General features: G+C 41.9%; 1 protein-coding gene across 4 annotated transcripts in view; it reads left to right on the plus strand.

Moving 5' to 3' along the window:
• The window catches only part of LOC146861982 (phospholipid-transporting ATPase ABCA1-like), a 3104259-nt gene that overhangs the window by 2334192 nt on the left and 753810 nt on the right, over positions 1 to 16257 (plus strand). The window lies entirely within an intron of this gene.

The raw sequence follows: 16257 nt of genomic DNA on the forward strand, positions 1-16257 counted from the left end.
TAGTTAACCAGTTCAGAATATTGTATACAGAAATATTGTCTGCCATTGATATTTCATTATTATTATAAAATATCCTCCTGATGTGTGTATATTTTCTATAACTGCCTCCAATGGGGCGATATATTTAGATAATATTTAGGACAAGTATTTATGTCAGATGACATTCATATGACTATATTCTAGAACTATACTAGATAATAGTGCTACCAGTTTCAATTTAACACAAAGTTTTTGGCACTGCGCTATGTTCTGAGTTTTTGATCCTTCCTCCCAAGGAGACCTGTTTACAGAAATGAAACAGTACCACTTTCATCAACGATGGATAGAGCAGATACAAAGTAAAGGAGGGAACCCAAGATGGTGACAAGAAAGCACTTGCTAAATCTAAAAAAGACTGCCAAAAGTAACCTTACTGCACAATACTTCACCTCTTCCTAGTCATGGATTTTATTACCAGCTGCCCTTGAGTCACCCACCAGAATAACACCTTCCCAGCAGATCCTACAGTAACCCACCAGCATCCTCAAAGACCATTCTGTGCAACAGCATGTACTAGAAACTTTCTGCGCAGACCCTTGTATCATCCATCTAAAAGAAAGCCTTATGCTCCAAATAGGTTGAAAAAAGCTAGCTATCAGAAGATTTAACACGGACAACTATAGGGATTTTCAGTGCATTAACAAAGGGAGAAACAAATGATATCCTTTATTTGAACTTTTTAGAATCACACCCAAGTCAAGTCAGTGATTCTTTTTTCAGCCAATGTAGACCATAACAGCAATACTAGAATAAAACATATATACCACCTAAAATCAAGTTAAAAACATATTTACATTTAATAAATAGTTAAGACATGTACAATTTAAGTTTTAGCACACAAACCTGCAATCTAATAGTATTTGTGCAAAATACAAGGAAGACCAAAATCTCAGCAAATAGTCCAACACACGGGACAACAAGGCCTAAACAGGAGTGATCTTTCATCAAAGATTAAGGATATACATATAAAGCGCAGGTGCCTCAGTGCATTTACAAAGACGAATACAACAGGTTCAATCCCTAAGAAATAAAAATTGCCACAATAGGATGGTTCACTTACACAACATCGATGTTAGAAATATTGATGTAAAACATATCTAGTTAAAAATATAGACAACAAAAATATCGACTCCTATACTTAAACAGGCAAATACAAAAATATCGACTAAAGTATATTGATGTTAAAAATATAGATGTATAAAATATCGACTTTATATAAATATAATAATATATATTAAATATATTAAAAATTAAATGTAAATTTTAACAAAATGAAATTAATTTAATATATATTTTGATAAAATATAACACAAACGTAATAAAAAAATGAACACACAAATATGGAAATGCATACATATATATTTACTTTAATAAACTATTATTTTTAATTTATATTAAAAGTTTAAAACAATGTAAAAAATAACAATATATATTAATGATTTAAAATATAAAAAACAAAAATCGATATTAAATTAAAACAAACTATTAACAAATATTTAAACTTAAATTTCACAATACAATCACTGCAACAAAAGGGAAAGTGTTGGATAGCAAAGGGGTAAAAATAACTATTCCCACTCCTTTGAGTGCAAAAGTAGGGTAAGTGTTAGATAGCGGAGGTATTACATTTACTATTCCAACTCCAGTGAGTGCAACAGTAGGGAAAGTGTTGAATAGCGGAGGGGTAACAATTAATATTCCCACTACAGTGAGAGCAACAGTAGAGAAAGTTTTGGATAGCGGAAGGGGAAAAAATTACTATTCCCACTCCAAGGAGTGCAACAGTAGAGAAAGTGTTGGATAGCGGAGGGGTAAAAATTACTATTCCTACTCCAAAGAGTGCAATAGTATGGAAAGTGTTGGATAGCGGAGGGGTAAAAATAGCTATTCCCACTCCACAGAATGCAACAGTAGGATAAGTGTTGGATAGCAGAGGGGTAAAATATGTTATTCCCACTCGGGTGAGTGCAACAATAGGGAAAGTGTTGGATAGCGGAGGGGGAAAAATTACTATTCCAACTCCAGTGAGTGCAACAGTAGGGAACGTATTGGATAGCGGAGGGGAAAAAATTACTATTCCCACTCCAAAGCGTGCAACAGTAGGGAAAGTGTTGGATAGTAGAGGGGTATAAAATACTATTCCCACTCCAAAGAGTGCAACAGTAGGATAAATGTTGGATAGCGGAGGGGTGACAATTACCATTCCCACTCCAGTGAGTGCAACAATAGGGAAAGTGTTGGATAGCAAAGGTGTAAAATGTACTATTCCCACTCCAGTGAGAGCAACAGTAGGGAAAGTGTTGGATAGCGGAGAGACAAAACTTACTATTCACACTCAAACAGTTAAGACAAAAATAAATGTAAAAAATAAAAAATCAGACATATTAAAAATATAAAAGGAAACATATTATAATACTAATTACATATAACAAAAACCTACAAATAATATATGAAATAAAATAATAAATACATTTCTAACAAATAATTCTTTTAAAGTAGAAAATATTTACAAACAAAAAAATGTATTAGTAAATAAAGGTATTTCTTTTATTTCCTACCCTATAACACCACACCAATAACAAAACACTCCAACATTTTTAATTACATTTACTTCCATAGTTAACGTAATTAATAATCAAAATATTAATTAAAAAACGTATAAACATTATAAGACTACACAAACTTTAACACTATAATATCCACAACACACACTTAAATTGAACTATATATTAATAAAACACAATTAAAACTTATTTTTAAATTAAAAACTATTTCTATTAACAGCTAATAATAAAGTAATTAAAATGTATTTAATACCCACCCTTTACCCCTTTAAAAGTCAAAACAAAACACAAAAATAAACAATTACCCCAAAAAAATATCAAATAATTAACAATAATTAACAACTATATATTAATTAATTAAATAAAAATTACTTTCCACCCTTTACTCCAATAAACGCCAAAACACACACATAAAATAATTACACAATTAGCATAATTAATTACCAATTAATTAATTAAAATTAATTAACATCCAAATAATAATTCATCAATTAAAAATATATTACTTCTCAACCTTTACACCTATAAACATCACAACACACACCTAAAATTAATTACTCAATTACCATAATTAATTACCAATTAACTATTTTACATTATTTAACAACCAATTATTAATTCATAAATTAAAAATAAATGACTTACTACCCTTTATACCTATAAACACCACAACACACACCTAAAATTATTTACACAATTACCATAATTAATTACAATTAATTAATTAACTTTAATTAACAACTAATTATAAATGTAACACTATAACATCTCATTAAACAAATATTAATAAATAAAAACAAATCAATAAATGTAATATAATTGAATTACTTCCCACCCTATTCCCCTATAATCCCACAAACTGCTATGGAACTAAAACTGCAAAATTCATATAAAAAACATAATAACTAATAAAAACTTAACACAAATATAAAAAATACAAACAATTCTGATTACAGAAACATACAACACATACATATAAAATACATACATTTAATAAAAAAATGGTTGGCCACAAAATGCAACAGGATAGGCACAATGTCTACAGGACCCGCAAACCTAGGAGTAGGGAATTTGACCTGTTGGGACATCAATCAGTCATTATCATTTAACCCAAAAGGGGGTGCAAAACTGTTACCAAGTAGAATATCAGACCTAGCAGTTTCACTTAGGGTCAACATGGAGGGCCTGGCAGCAGACCCGTCACTGCTGTCCGGCAAGAATGAACTGGTGGGATAAAAATAATGGAGGGTAACAATCTTGATAATTGTACTCTCAACCTGAGAAATATTGCTCTGAACCACAGCTTCTGTGAAGCTAGAGTGACTTAAGTTCATAACAATGCAACCCCCTCAATGTTTTTCTTCACCTTGGAACCCATCCAGCCCACTCTTCTTGCCTTTAAAATGTATAGAGACAGAAGATTCCCTTTCACTATAGTAGTGTCACACCAGTGTTTGACGTTGTGCATAAGGTCTTCCGTAGACTCTCTCATACCTTGCCTAGTAGATGGAACACCTATCAAAATGTCAACCAAAGGAGTTGACTGTGGGTGCAAATGTAAGGAGGTGGATACACCCATTCGTGCCGTATAAGGCCTATTTGGGATGAGTGAGTTGAGTCTACCCCCATTTGGCAGATGTGCACCTCCAGGGAGGTCCACCTGTTTGGGAACACCTACAGTCTTGGTGATGCAATTAGAACCTGCCCCACAAACACTCCCTTGGGTGAGTATCATGACTCTCTGAAACCCAGATGTTATCCGGCTATGCCCATTTGAGGTACTCCCTGAACTAGTAAAGACCTCAGGAGAGGGCCCATCTGAACAACTGGGATCTGGGACCACTGTTGCTGCCTTGCTGTTGCAAGCATCAGGGTCAAAAAGGGGGAGCAAATGAAACTTAGCCTCTATCCCTTCAAGCCACAAAAGCATGGGGAGCAACACATTTTTTAACAATGTTTCAAACCTAGGAATCAACTGGTCTATTACTTAATCTGAATCAGGGTCAGCACACGTAACTGGTGGAACTACCCTCTTGTGTGAATGGTATGCCCTCTTTCCCTTAGCCCTCTTCTTTTTGACCAGGGGTTCAAGTAGTATGACATCATCCTCTGATAAAGCCTCAATGGCCTTAGCATGCACTGCCGATGGTGGGAACATGTCTCTGGTTATTTTACCGGCTGCACCTTCACAGTCAGCGGGGGAAGTGATCCCGTAATTCCTTTCTTCAGCTCCATGGAAAGTCTCCTTTCTGTCAGGGCTAGTTCTCTAAAGATGGTGCTCACTGCCCTAGCCAAAAAGGAGTCTAAATTGGTCACATAGTCTCCTCCAGAAATGCCTGTGTTCATCTTCCTTTTTCCCATGTCACAGATGTTTAACAAAAATAAGTGCTAATGGATACACCTGGCAATGAGCCTTAAGGCATAATAACAACTCGGTATCCCTCCTGTATGTCTGTTTCTCAGACCTAGTGAGGGTAGAGCCACTCGTGAGAAATGGGGACCAAGCCCCTTGTAAGCTCCAGGGGAAATAGACAACAGAGCTGGCAATGCAGGATCAAATTAGCGTTACCATGTTGTAGCTGTCCAAGATGAAGGCTCCATGAGGGGTGGCCCAGTCACGCCTTGTCTGCCGGTTGATGGGAGCAGACGGGTCCAGTCTTGGCCCGGGCCACGCCTGTGTGTTCCTTGCGCGCGTCTCTTGCTGTGGGCACCTCTAAGTGATTTATGGTGCTACAGCACCATCATTCACCGCTGCAGCCTCTGGCCCAGAAATGCTAAGAATGCTAGGGGTTGTAGTCTCTCTCCCTCCAACAGGCAACCAGGGTCCATGGCTACACCAGGCAGCAGACAGAGTTTTCAGAAGGGTCCCACACTGTGGGACGCCTCTACGGGATTTATGGTGCTGTAGCCATAAATGGCCTCTGGCTCGGAAATGCTAGGAATGCTGGGGGGGTCTAGTCACACCACCCCCCAAACAGGCAACCAGAGTCCATGACTGCAGCAGGCAAAGTTTTCACTAGGTCCCACCCATTTGTAGGAAGAAGAAACCTTTCAACCAAAAGCACATCAGACTTGAATCAGTAGGCGCCATCAGAATGCAACCAATACACTCAGGCTTCATGAGCAGAAGCCAGTTATCACAAATATGAGAAGAAGAACAGGCTCTCAGTAAACCTAAACAAGTCTTCAAAGACAGTGACCTAACCCACCAGTAACGACAGTCTTAGCAAACAGCACACATAGGGGCTCATTAGGATGGCGGAAGGACCGCCACCGCGAGCCAAGCGGTGGCGGTCCTTCAGTCCTCCGACCGTGATTCCTCCCCCTGTCAGGATGCAGGGGGAATCCGACCGCAGCGGTCGCAAAGACTGTCCGCCACGGAACCGCCACAGGCGATCGTTACAATTGCCTGGCGGAGTGGTCGTCATCAGTAAAATGGCGGCGGTGCGCAGCAGGCACCGTCCGCCGAATTACGATGTTGGCTGTAGCCTGCCTTTCCATGGCGGTGGAACCGCCATGGAAAGGCTGGCGGGGATTGGGTTTGGGGGCCCGTTGCGGGCCCCCCTTGTGTTGGGGGAGGGTGCATTTGGGAGGTACCCCCCTACATTTCACAGCACAACGTGGCAGGCACCGTGTGGTGCCTTCCATGTAGTACTGTTGAAATGGGCAACATGGCATATTAACATCGCGGCGGGTGCTTCTCTCAGCGGCACCCACCGCAATGTTAATGATCAAGAGCCGACCACCATGGTGGTGGTCGCATCGTGATCGGGTGTGCGGGACTGCCGTATGCATGGTGGACAGTCCCGGTTTACACCAAAATGGCTGGCAGACTTGAGTCTGTCCGGCATCCTAATGAGCCCCATAGACTGTGAAGAAATACTTTATGATGCAACCTTAATATAAACGTAGAAACATTGGGTAGCTCAACAAATGAAATACCCCAATGCCTCTTGTTAACATCTATGTAATATTAGACTAAGTAGGCATGCCGCTAAACATCCTGCATTGCATATTAAGACTATGGAACAGAGCACAGTCTGAAACAGAAAAACTAGCAAGGCAATAAACAAGATCAGAACAACTGGAGCAGATCTGAACCCTGATTTCTTTCTTCTAAACAACACACTTTACTCTGCTTTATATCAGAATCTGCCCTTAACCTACGGTGGATATGACAAGACTCCTTGGCCTGACTAATGTACACTCCCTCTGTAATATTCTTGATTTTCTTAAAAGACAACATATAGCACCCTCCATCTTAAAGAGGCCCTGATAACTGCCACCCTGTGTCACGTATGCCTATAGGTGCTAAAATATTGAAAATTAATGCGGTGGGCCATCTCGTGTTTTTAGAAGGTAATAGATCCTTAGATGACACATGGGCAGGCTTTCACCCTCACCAGTTTACTGAGTCGGCCCTAATAGTTGCCTTTAATAATCCAGATGATGGTGGAAGCGCTTTTCTGTGTTCAAATTTTGCAGCTAATAAAGCTCTACTGGATGAATCAAATTTCGCAAATGAGCTTGGTCAATAAAACAATACATTCAATAAATGTGAAGCACATTAGACTACACAAGAAAGACAAAAAATGTGTGTTTCAAATCATGAAGGTTTGTCAAAGGTTAAAGGTTTACAGAAGTCAAAAATAGAATTAGTATCATTAATGATCAAAATGTGTATGATTTGATTAATGTGCAATTCAAAATTAAATTAAAATCTCATATATCATAGTATGAATCAGTATGAGATCACCTCAAATAGAAAGACTTGGGAGACCACGCTAAAATCCCCTGCTCTTTTCTGCTCTATTCTAAGTCTGAATCTACTCAATACAAATCTGCACTGTATTAAAACACACAATTCTAATATTCTTCACACATTACTCATAAGACTCCATTCAGGTTAAAGCAAGATGATACAATATATGCTCTTTATGTTCTCAGGACTTCTCACAATACAACTTCTCTCAGTATCCTTCGAACATACCCTATCTGTAGCAAGATGAGCAATGAGAATCAGCCTGCACTTTGTAGTTGTCTATGTGAAGATGCTACTCATTTAAACATTTTATGACTATTAGAAAGAAAAGAAAAACATTTTTCACATGGGAAAGAAGATAAAAGAACATTGTATTCGATAATTACAACTACAGCTTCACCTAGAAATAAAATGTTCATGTGGCGCAAAATAAGATGGCAAACTATGGTGACCATTTTAAAATGCAGGCTTACATTAGCTATGGCAATCTAACTGTAATTACATGTTATCTCTACAAATAACATTTGAATGTATATGTTTTAATGTCATGTTAAGTCACATTTTAAATACTTCACTCAGCAGAGCTGGCTTTGCAGGAGTCCTGCTTCAAGTCGAAGATGCAGACTCAGTCCTGCCCACAGAGGTCGCTCATGCAGGAGGTTAACTTCACGGTTGCAGCCCAACCACAAGCACAAGAGAGCGAAGCAGGACTTGACCCTGTCCCAACAATCTCTAACCAAAGCGAAGGCCCAATGGTGTCATGATCTTCAGCTGTGGAGCCAATTTCTCAGTTGGTTCCAGTTCACCCCCAATTTCCCCAGCCCCTGGCAATGCTGCAGCAACTTGATACTATTAAAGAAGCCATCCTGCAGCTATATGCCATTTTTCAAGCTCCCTCTGAAGTGCCTTTAGGCCCCAAGGATCCACATGGCCCCCCAGTTGGGTTACCACCGGCAGATTCATCCTCTGACCCTCTTGGACATATTACATGTTCCATACAGGCTCCAGTACAGACTTCCACCTTGGCTCCTAGTCCAATACGCCCTCTTTTGAGGCCCACATAAATAAACTTACTTCTACTCATTTCTTTATGATGGGAGTCCTAAGAAAGGTTCTGTCACTTATTCCCCTTTCCGCTTGCCAACTTATTATCCAGGTGCTAATCATATGCAAGCTTGATTACTCCAATGCACGACTTGTGGGGCTCCATTCTTTCTCGAAGCACAAACTCTGACTGAATTAAAATGCTACAGCTAGGCTTGTAATGGACAATCCTAACCAGGACAGAATTCCTACACATCTCAACAATTTGCATTGGCTCCCTATTACAAATAAATGCCTTTATACACCATTATGCTTCTGTCACAAAACCATTTTTAAATATCTCTTCCCTCAAACTATATGTCCCAGTTTTCCATGAGCTACAAACCTTCCAGAATGCGTTGTTCTTTGACTGCTGACATGGTCTTCCTCCCAGGGTCTGTAGAAAACATCTAGGAGGCCATTCTTTTCCTGTTCTGACTGCTCTGGTGTGGAACCATTTGCCCTTTGCCATCCATACAGAGCATCATCTTTCGAAATTCTGTAAACTTTTATAACACATCTCTTTAAACAAAAACTCTAACTTCTTTAGTGACCTTGATTCCTCTCACTGCATTTGCCCTTATACAGTTTATAGCTCCAGGATACCTCTAGATGCAATACATATAAATGTGGAGAGATGGTGATGATGGTGGGGACAGAGATGATTTATCCCTCATTATGATGGTGACAATTTTCACATGGACTTACAAGAGGCCAGTGGGCTTAACACTTCTCCTGATGCAGGGTAGGACAAGACATTTGGGCCTCCATTAGAGGAGGATGTATCATTTGAAGTGGTAATCTCATGAGTAGTTGTGGTCTTGGACCGACAACTGCCCTCTACTGAGTTTAAGACAATAGGACAACTTACATCCTAGCCCAGCCACATGTGAGCCCCTGCTCCTTTCAATGAGACTCTCAGTGATGCCTTAATCGGCACAAGGCCAAAGCTCTGTTCCTGTCTACTGGTGAATAGGCAGGTGCTCAGACATCACAGACTAGCTCTTAGTAACCCTGATTTTCTTACAAAACACCCTAGTCCAGAGAATCAGTTTTTTCAGGCTTCAGCAAGGTGAACCCAAATGAATTCATCATGACACCTCCAGATAAGGATTCGAAGATGACTGATGCATTTGGAAAATTAATGTTCTCTTTGGTCAGCTTATCACTGAGATCGGTCAATGCAGTCTGTTTATTGAGACTATATATGCATGCTCTCTGGGATATGGCCAGTGGATTTTGCCAAGGTCTTCAAAGACTTTAGGGACTCACTGGCTCACACTATTCAGCATTGTCAAGAGGCAGCCAAAGAAGTTAATTGTGCCAACCTTGATACTCCGAATGTCAAGGAAGGGTGTTTGGCACCAACGTAATGCTCTGTCACTATGCATGGATGCGCTTCACAGGATTTTCTGAAGATGTACAGGCCGCCCTCATGGATATGACTTCCGAAGGCTCACACCTTTAGGTGAAAAGGTTGATTCTACTTTGGAGCATTTCAAAGAAAATAGAGCCACTGCACACTCCATGTTTCTTTTGACCCCTGCCAAACAGGCTCCTCACCAGTCTAGGAAATTCTGAGTCTGTTCTAGGTGGCTAGTGTATAGGCAACATCCGTCTCTCCAGTATCTTCTGTAATCACCTGAGTTCTTTAAGGCCAGAGACATGGATCTGACAGGCAATGAGCAGCCAATAGGAGTATCAACCCTCCCGGTCCCCTTGCCCTGTGGCAACAGCTACTATGCTGCTTTAACTTGCAATTAGTGGCACACAACCACCCCATGGGAGGCACGATCCAGCAGTTTCTCCCAGTATATCGATCTATCGTGTCCAGATGGGTCTTTCAAATCAATCAGGCTTTCTATACCTTAACCTTTCTTTCTGGTTCACCAACCCTTCTCCCCATAGAATTTATCTTAGGGGAACGCCTGTCCATTCTGCTGCAAGAGGAGCAAGATTTACTTTCAAAAGGAGCTATCAAGAGGGCTGAGGACTCGGAAACAGGGAAGGGTTACTACTTGAGCAGAAGAAAGATGAGGGCTTTGTACCCATCTTGAACTTTGTACTTCCAAATGCCTTCCAGCAGAAAAACACAAATAAAACACTCAAGTTGGCCCAGAACCTATCTGCCATGGAACTGAGTAACTGGATGGTCTCCCTGGACCTGCAGGACACATATTTTTATATACTTGTCCAGCAATCCCACAGGTGCTCCCTGGGTTTCAATGTATGGCAGAGGCATTTCAGTTTGCTGTGCTCTCCTTTGGCCTCACCACTACCCCTCTGATGTTCACAAAAGTGATGACGGTGGTTTGGAATACCAGTGTATCCCTGCCTCGATGACTGTGTGCTGAAGATGGGCTGCTGGAGTTGAAGACCACCTCCAGACAATGGTGAGCCTCTTGACCTTATTGGGGTTCACAATCAATGAACCAAAGTCTAAACTGACTCCTTCGAAGAGGCTTACAATCATTGGAACAGTTTAGGGCTTTTCCTCCTTTGCAACAATTCCAGGACTATGATCACAATATTTCAGCCTGCATTTCGGTATGAGTAGCTCTAAGGGTTCTTGCACTTTTAGATTCCTACATCCTCCCTGTCAACTACACTAGGCAGCATATGTGGGTTCTGCAATGGGGTCTACATTTCTAGAGAGCCCAGAATCTAGGAATCCTCTTCAGAAGCCAGTCAGATCCAGAAGGAGACTGCACACAATCTGCAATGGTGGCTACTCTGCCGCAACTGTACCAGTGGCAGGCCCCTTTTCCCTCCACACCCATAGCTGATGGTGGTGATGGATGCCTTACTGCTTGGCTGGGGTGATGATCTCTGGGAGGTGAAATTCTCTTCTCTATTGAAGCCTGACTCCATATCAGCTTGGTGGAGTTAGGAGCCATTTGCTTACCTTGAAGGCCTTCCTGACATCCATCAAAGAGGGACTCATGCAGGTTCTCACAGAGAACACAACCGTTATGTGAGATTGTAACAAGCAGGTTGGAGTATTGCCCTAGGCCCATTGTCAGGATGCTCACATTGTCAAATGTTTTTCAATTTTCCATGAGAAGACTCTCTAGAGGATGAGTTCCAGTTGGAATGGAAGTTGGGACTCATATACGTTGCCCTACCTCTGCCTTTCCTGCCAAGGGTTCTGAAAGAGATCAGGAGAAACTGGGACAAAGCTATTCTACTGGCTTCAGATTGGGCCAAGAGCGTGTGCTGACTTTTAGCTGATGAGAATGAGCACCTCTCCGGTTGCCACTTTGGTCAGACCTCCTGTTTCAGCAACAGGACAGTGTCCTTTACCTGAATCTATGTAATCTACACCTCCATGCATTGCAAATGAGCAGCAGCAGTTGGCTGCATTTGATCTGATGGTGGATATCATACTCGTCTGTAGGCACCCTTCCACTAAGTCCATTTATACCATGTTCTGGTACTGATTTGTGGCCTTGTGCAGTATCCAAAAGATTGACACTTTACAAGCTAAGCTGTCATATGGTGTTTGTTTGATTGTTTTGTCTTTGGGCCACCAAGACTTTGCAGTGGGCAATGTCAAAGGCTATTTGTTGGCCCTTTCAGCCAGTCTACATTTACCATACCAACTATCCTTGTGGACCTAGAAAAGGGCCTTAAGCTTTTAGATTGATTGTACCACGGAAAACCACATGGGTGATCAGCTTTTTGCTGGGTTCTCCTAGGTGAAGAACGCGAAGGCTGTGTAGAAGAGGAGGTGGATTGTCCTCTGCATTAAGATTGGATACACCCTGGCCAAGAAGCAGTTTCCAGAGAGTCTGAAAGACCATTCCACCAGGGCTAATGCTGCTACCACTGCATTGGCACACAGAGTGCCTGTCCTTGATATCTGCCAGGCCGTGACTTAGGGGTCTGTCTAAATGTTCATGAAGCACTATTGCCTTAACAGTCAAGTCCAGTAGGAAGATATTTTGCCTGCTTGGTCCTTGATGATTTTTTTTATTTAAATCCACTCCACAGACTCTCCAGCTGGGGAGGCACTGCTTTGGTATCTATTCTAAAGTGTGGGATCTTATTTACATTTAGTAATGCTCTTTCTGGTGTATATTTTATCTAACTGCAAATTTCTCACTGCCCTCCCACCGCCGTTTTCTGTAGAGCTGCCTCTTTGTAACATCTAAAACGGTCTCAAGTTAGGGATCTACACACTGGTACTACCAATTGTTCACACTCCATATTAGAGTGTGCGGAATGAGTAAATCAAGAAACTGACATCAGCGCACAGGGGTGACACTTGTATGAAGCTCTGCTCCGTAACTTCTGCAGTGGTATGAAGTCAACACTTAGGGGCCCATTAGGATGGAGGTTGGAAAATCTCCCAGACCGCCATGGTAGCGGGAATAGACCGCCCGCAAGGACCGTGGCATAACCGCCGGTCCAATTAGGATGCTCCGCAGTCAAAATCCAACCGCAGTGGTCAGATTCTGGCGATTAACATTGTGGCAGTCGCTGATGCCAGCAGCACCGCCGCGATTTCAAAAAGCGCATGTCCTGCATATCCCTGCACTGTGTGGCAGGCACTGCACAGTGCCTACCATCTGGTGCAGGGACATGAAGGGGGTACCATGGGTACCCCCCAGTGCACCCACCCCCCCCCCAACACATTGGGAGCCAGAAATGGGCCCCCGGAGACATTCTCCGCATGCCTTTCCAAGCCGCAGAAAGGCTGGCTTCCGCTGGCATCATAAATGTGCCGGCAGTGCTTTGCCCTGCTGTGTGACATATTGATAAATATGACCTATTGTATTTTGTTTGCTATTGATCATTTCAATGTTTTTTTTTTTTTTTTTATGTTTTACTAATGTCAAATTAAGGTGAATATATTTATCTTCTGTAAAACCCTGTTCTTAAGCTGTTCTTAAGACCACTCATAGGCCCACCCTACAGAAAATTGAGGGCTTGCCAAACCTAATGCCTCTGAAAGAGAATGAACATTTTGAATCTTCCCCAATGGCCAATTAAGTGGCGCAACAACAGAAGATTGCTTCCGATTTTTAAATCATTTATTGGTACTGCACAATACATGTTTCAGCTTGGCTACAAACAAGCACTAGATTGCTCTATATTGATTTAGCAATGGTGCATTTAGGAGGCTAGGGGAGCTATAGAAAATCAGACAGACATTCAGAAAGAGGAGCTGTTTAAATGGATCTACAGGAAAGGAGGCAATTTCTCACATGAACTGTTGGAAGCTGTTACTTAGATTGACATCCTCGCTTGACTCTGAAAGTGGACAGGGAAATGGGAAAGGCGAGTGCGTAATCTATCAGCAAAACCATAGTGCAATAGCAAACTTGCTGCCATTTCCCTTTGGGCAAGAGTGACAAATGTACTGGTGACAACTGCTAGGTGTGGATAAGGTAGCTTTATTGAGTCAGGTACACAATCAAAAAACATTACCCAGAAAGCTAGGGAAAAAATGCTTTACAGAACTTAAGCCTCGCTAAACAGGAAATAACTACCGGCTTCTCCTAACCCCACCCCTAAATGTGCCCCTCAAATCTTCCCTTTGAACTTAACCATCTCTCCTGTGCAGCACTTACATTATAACTTTGGGCACAAACAACTTTGATTCTTCCAGCTCAAAAACCTTCAACTTCCTGTGTCTGCACAATAAAAAACCTCCCCCCCTTTTAACTGTTTTCCCCTTTACCCTCAACACAATATAGACTGCTTGAAAAACTGAAATACCCAAGTGTCCCAAGTGACAACACAAACCATAATACCACCCATGTGCATCTGACCCAACAATCCAGCCTCACTTCCTCTCCCTTTTACCCGATTGCCAAAGTCCCCCATTACCCATTACTACTCATTCTGTGGGAAGGCGGGTGGAGAAAATGCCTGCCTCGCTCCTTACCTGCCAAGCTACCAGTCACTGTGTATGCCTATAAAAGTGGCTGGAAGCCCAAACTGCCCCTCTATATTAATCCCCCAGAGCCCAATAGAGTTAAAAAAAAAAGCGGTGTTACTCCTATCTGGACACTACCACTCACCTACAACTTTCTAGGGAGCGTAACTCAGAATGTGTGACACACTAAATCTGATTGGGCAAGAGGGACAAATGTACTGCTGCATATGTCTAGGTGTGGGAAAGGTCACTTTATTGAGGCAGGTTCACAATCACAAAACATTACCCAGAAATCTAGACAAAAAAGGCATTACAAAATTAAAGCCTTGTTAAACAGGAAATACCTACTGGCTTCTCCTATCCTAACCCCTAACTGTAACCCCCAACACTTCCTCTTGAACTTAATCATCTCTCCTGTACATCATTGACATCATATCTTTGAGCACAAACTATTTTGATTCTTTCAAATCAAAAACCTTCAAAGTCCTATGTCCGCAAGATAATATAACTCTCACCCTTTTAACTGTTCCCTCCCCACCCTCAACACAATCCAAACTGCTTGAAAAACAGAAATACTTCTCCTCAAATGCCACTCAGAAAAACTCCCCCAAAGATTTTCTGCCCCACCCCAACACCAAGCTGGAACTGCTCCCGGATTGTCGGCCACCATTGGACCCCCATCGACTCTCCAACTGCTTCCCTCAACTGCAACAGACAGAGCTCCATCCCTAATTCTAACAAGTGCACACCATCACCCCTGAAAAATGCACCACTTCAAACTTGATGTCTGAATGCACAACTCTAACCAACTAACTCTCCTTATACAACATTCTCATCTCCCTATTGCTTTTCCTCTGTGCCTTGTCAATGGCTGCCAGCCTCTCAGCCCCTCTCCACCTACGGTGAGGCACCAGTTTTGTCCACAAAATGTGAGTCCCTGTCCACAACTTCCATATTTTCTCCAAATCTGCCTTCATGGCGTTCAACAATGACAATCCTCTCCTTTGCACCAGATTATTTTCCCCCAAATGAATGACAAGTACATCCGGGACCGAACCCTGCAAACAATTTAAGCTATTAAGAAGCTCTGACCATAATGTCCCCCACTTTTCCCATCCATGGAACTTTTATCCCCTGTTGTGACAAACCGATCTGTGCAAACCACTCCTTCCATTCTCTCACCTCACAAATGAGTGTTCCACATTTCAGACAACTCTTCCTTCATGCCGAGGCCCATGCACCAAACCTTAAAAAGAAAATTAACAAATAGACAGTACAGAGCCCTCCACACTCCCCCATGCACACATAATCCTTAAAGCAGTCCGACTACCACCTCCCCAAGAACTTCATCTGCTCCTTGTCCATCCACTCTTCGTCGCATCGGTGGATGCACCTATTATAAAGGAATGTGTCCCATACACTTCAGCTGACATCCACATTTCCTGCAATGCTTTACGCAGAACCTGCAACAGCTGTTGAGCTGACACCAGAAACCCATGATCATGTCTAAAGACCAGGCCCTGCACGTCTTCTGCCCCACCTCTCTGCCAAAACCAAAAAAATAGACGAAACTGTTTACATGAATGTGGCCGCAACCACCATCTGTCGCCCCTTTCCCCTTCTGATCCGCCTTACAATGCTGAATTTGCACATTGAATTCCTCCTTGCTCTGGCTGCACCTCCAACCATCATAGGCTTATCACCTATTTTCCTCCCAACAATTCTGATACACTAAGTGCTCCAAAAAAGACGAAACACATGAGGCAAGAAAAAAAAACTGCTTCTCCAATACTTTCCAAAAAACCAGCCAAGCCAAAGGTCTCCACTTCTGACCTCCATTACCAGCATCCCATGCCCAGCCTTCCAACAACTGTGAGCGTTACTCCCCAGCCTATGGTGCAAAGCCCCACAACAATTTTCCCACA

This window comes from Triturus cristatus, chromosome 2_2, assembly GCF_964204655.1.
Source record: "Triturus cristatus chromosome 2_2, aTriCri1.1, whole genome shotgun sequence".
In the NCBI taxonomy this organism is placed as follows: Eukaryota; Metazoa; Chordata; class Amphibia; order Caudata; family Salamandridae; genus Triturus; species Triturus cristatus.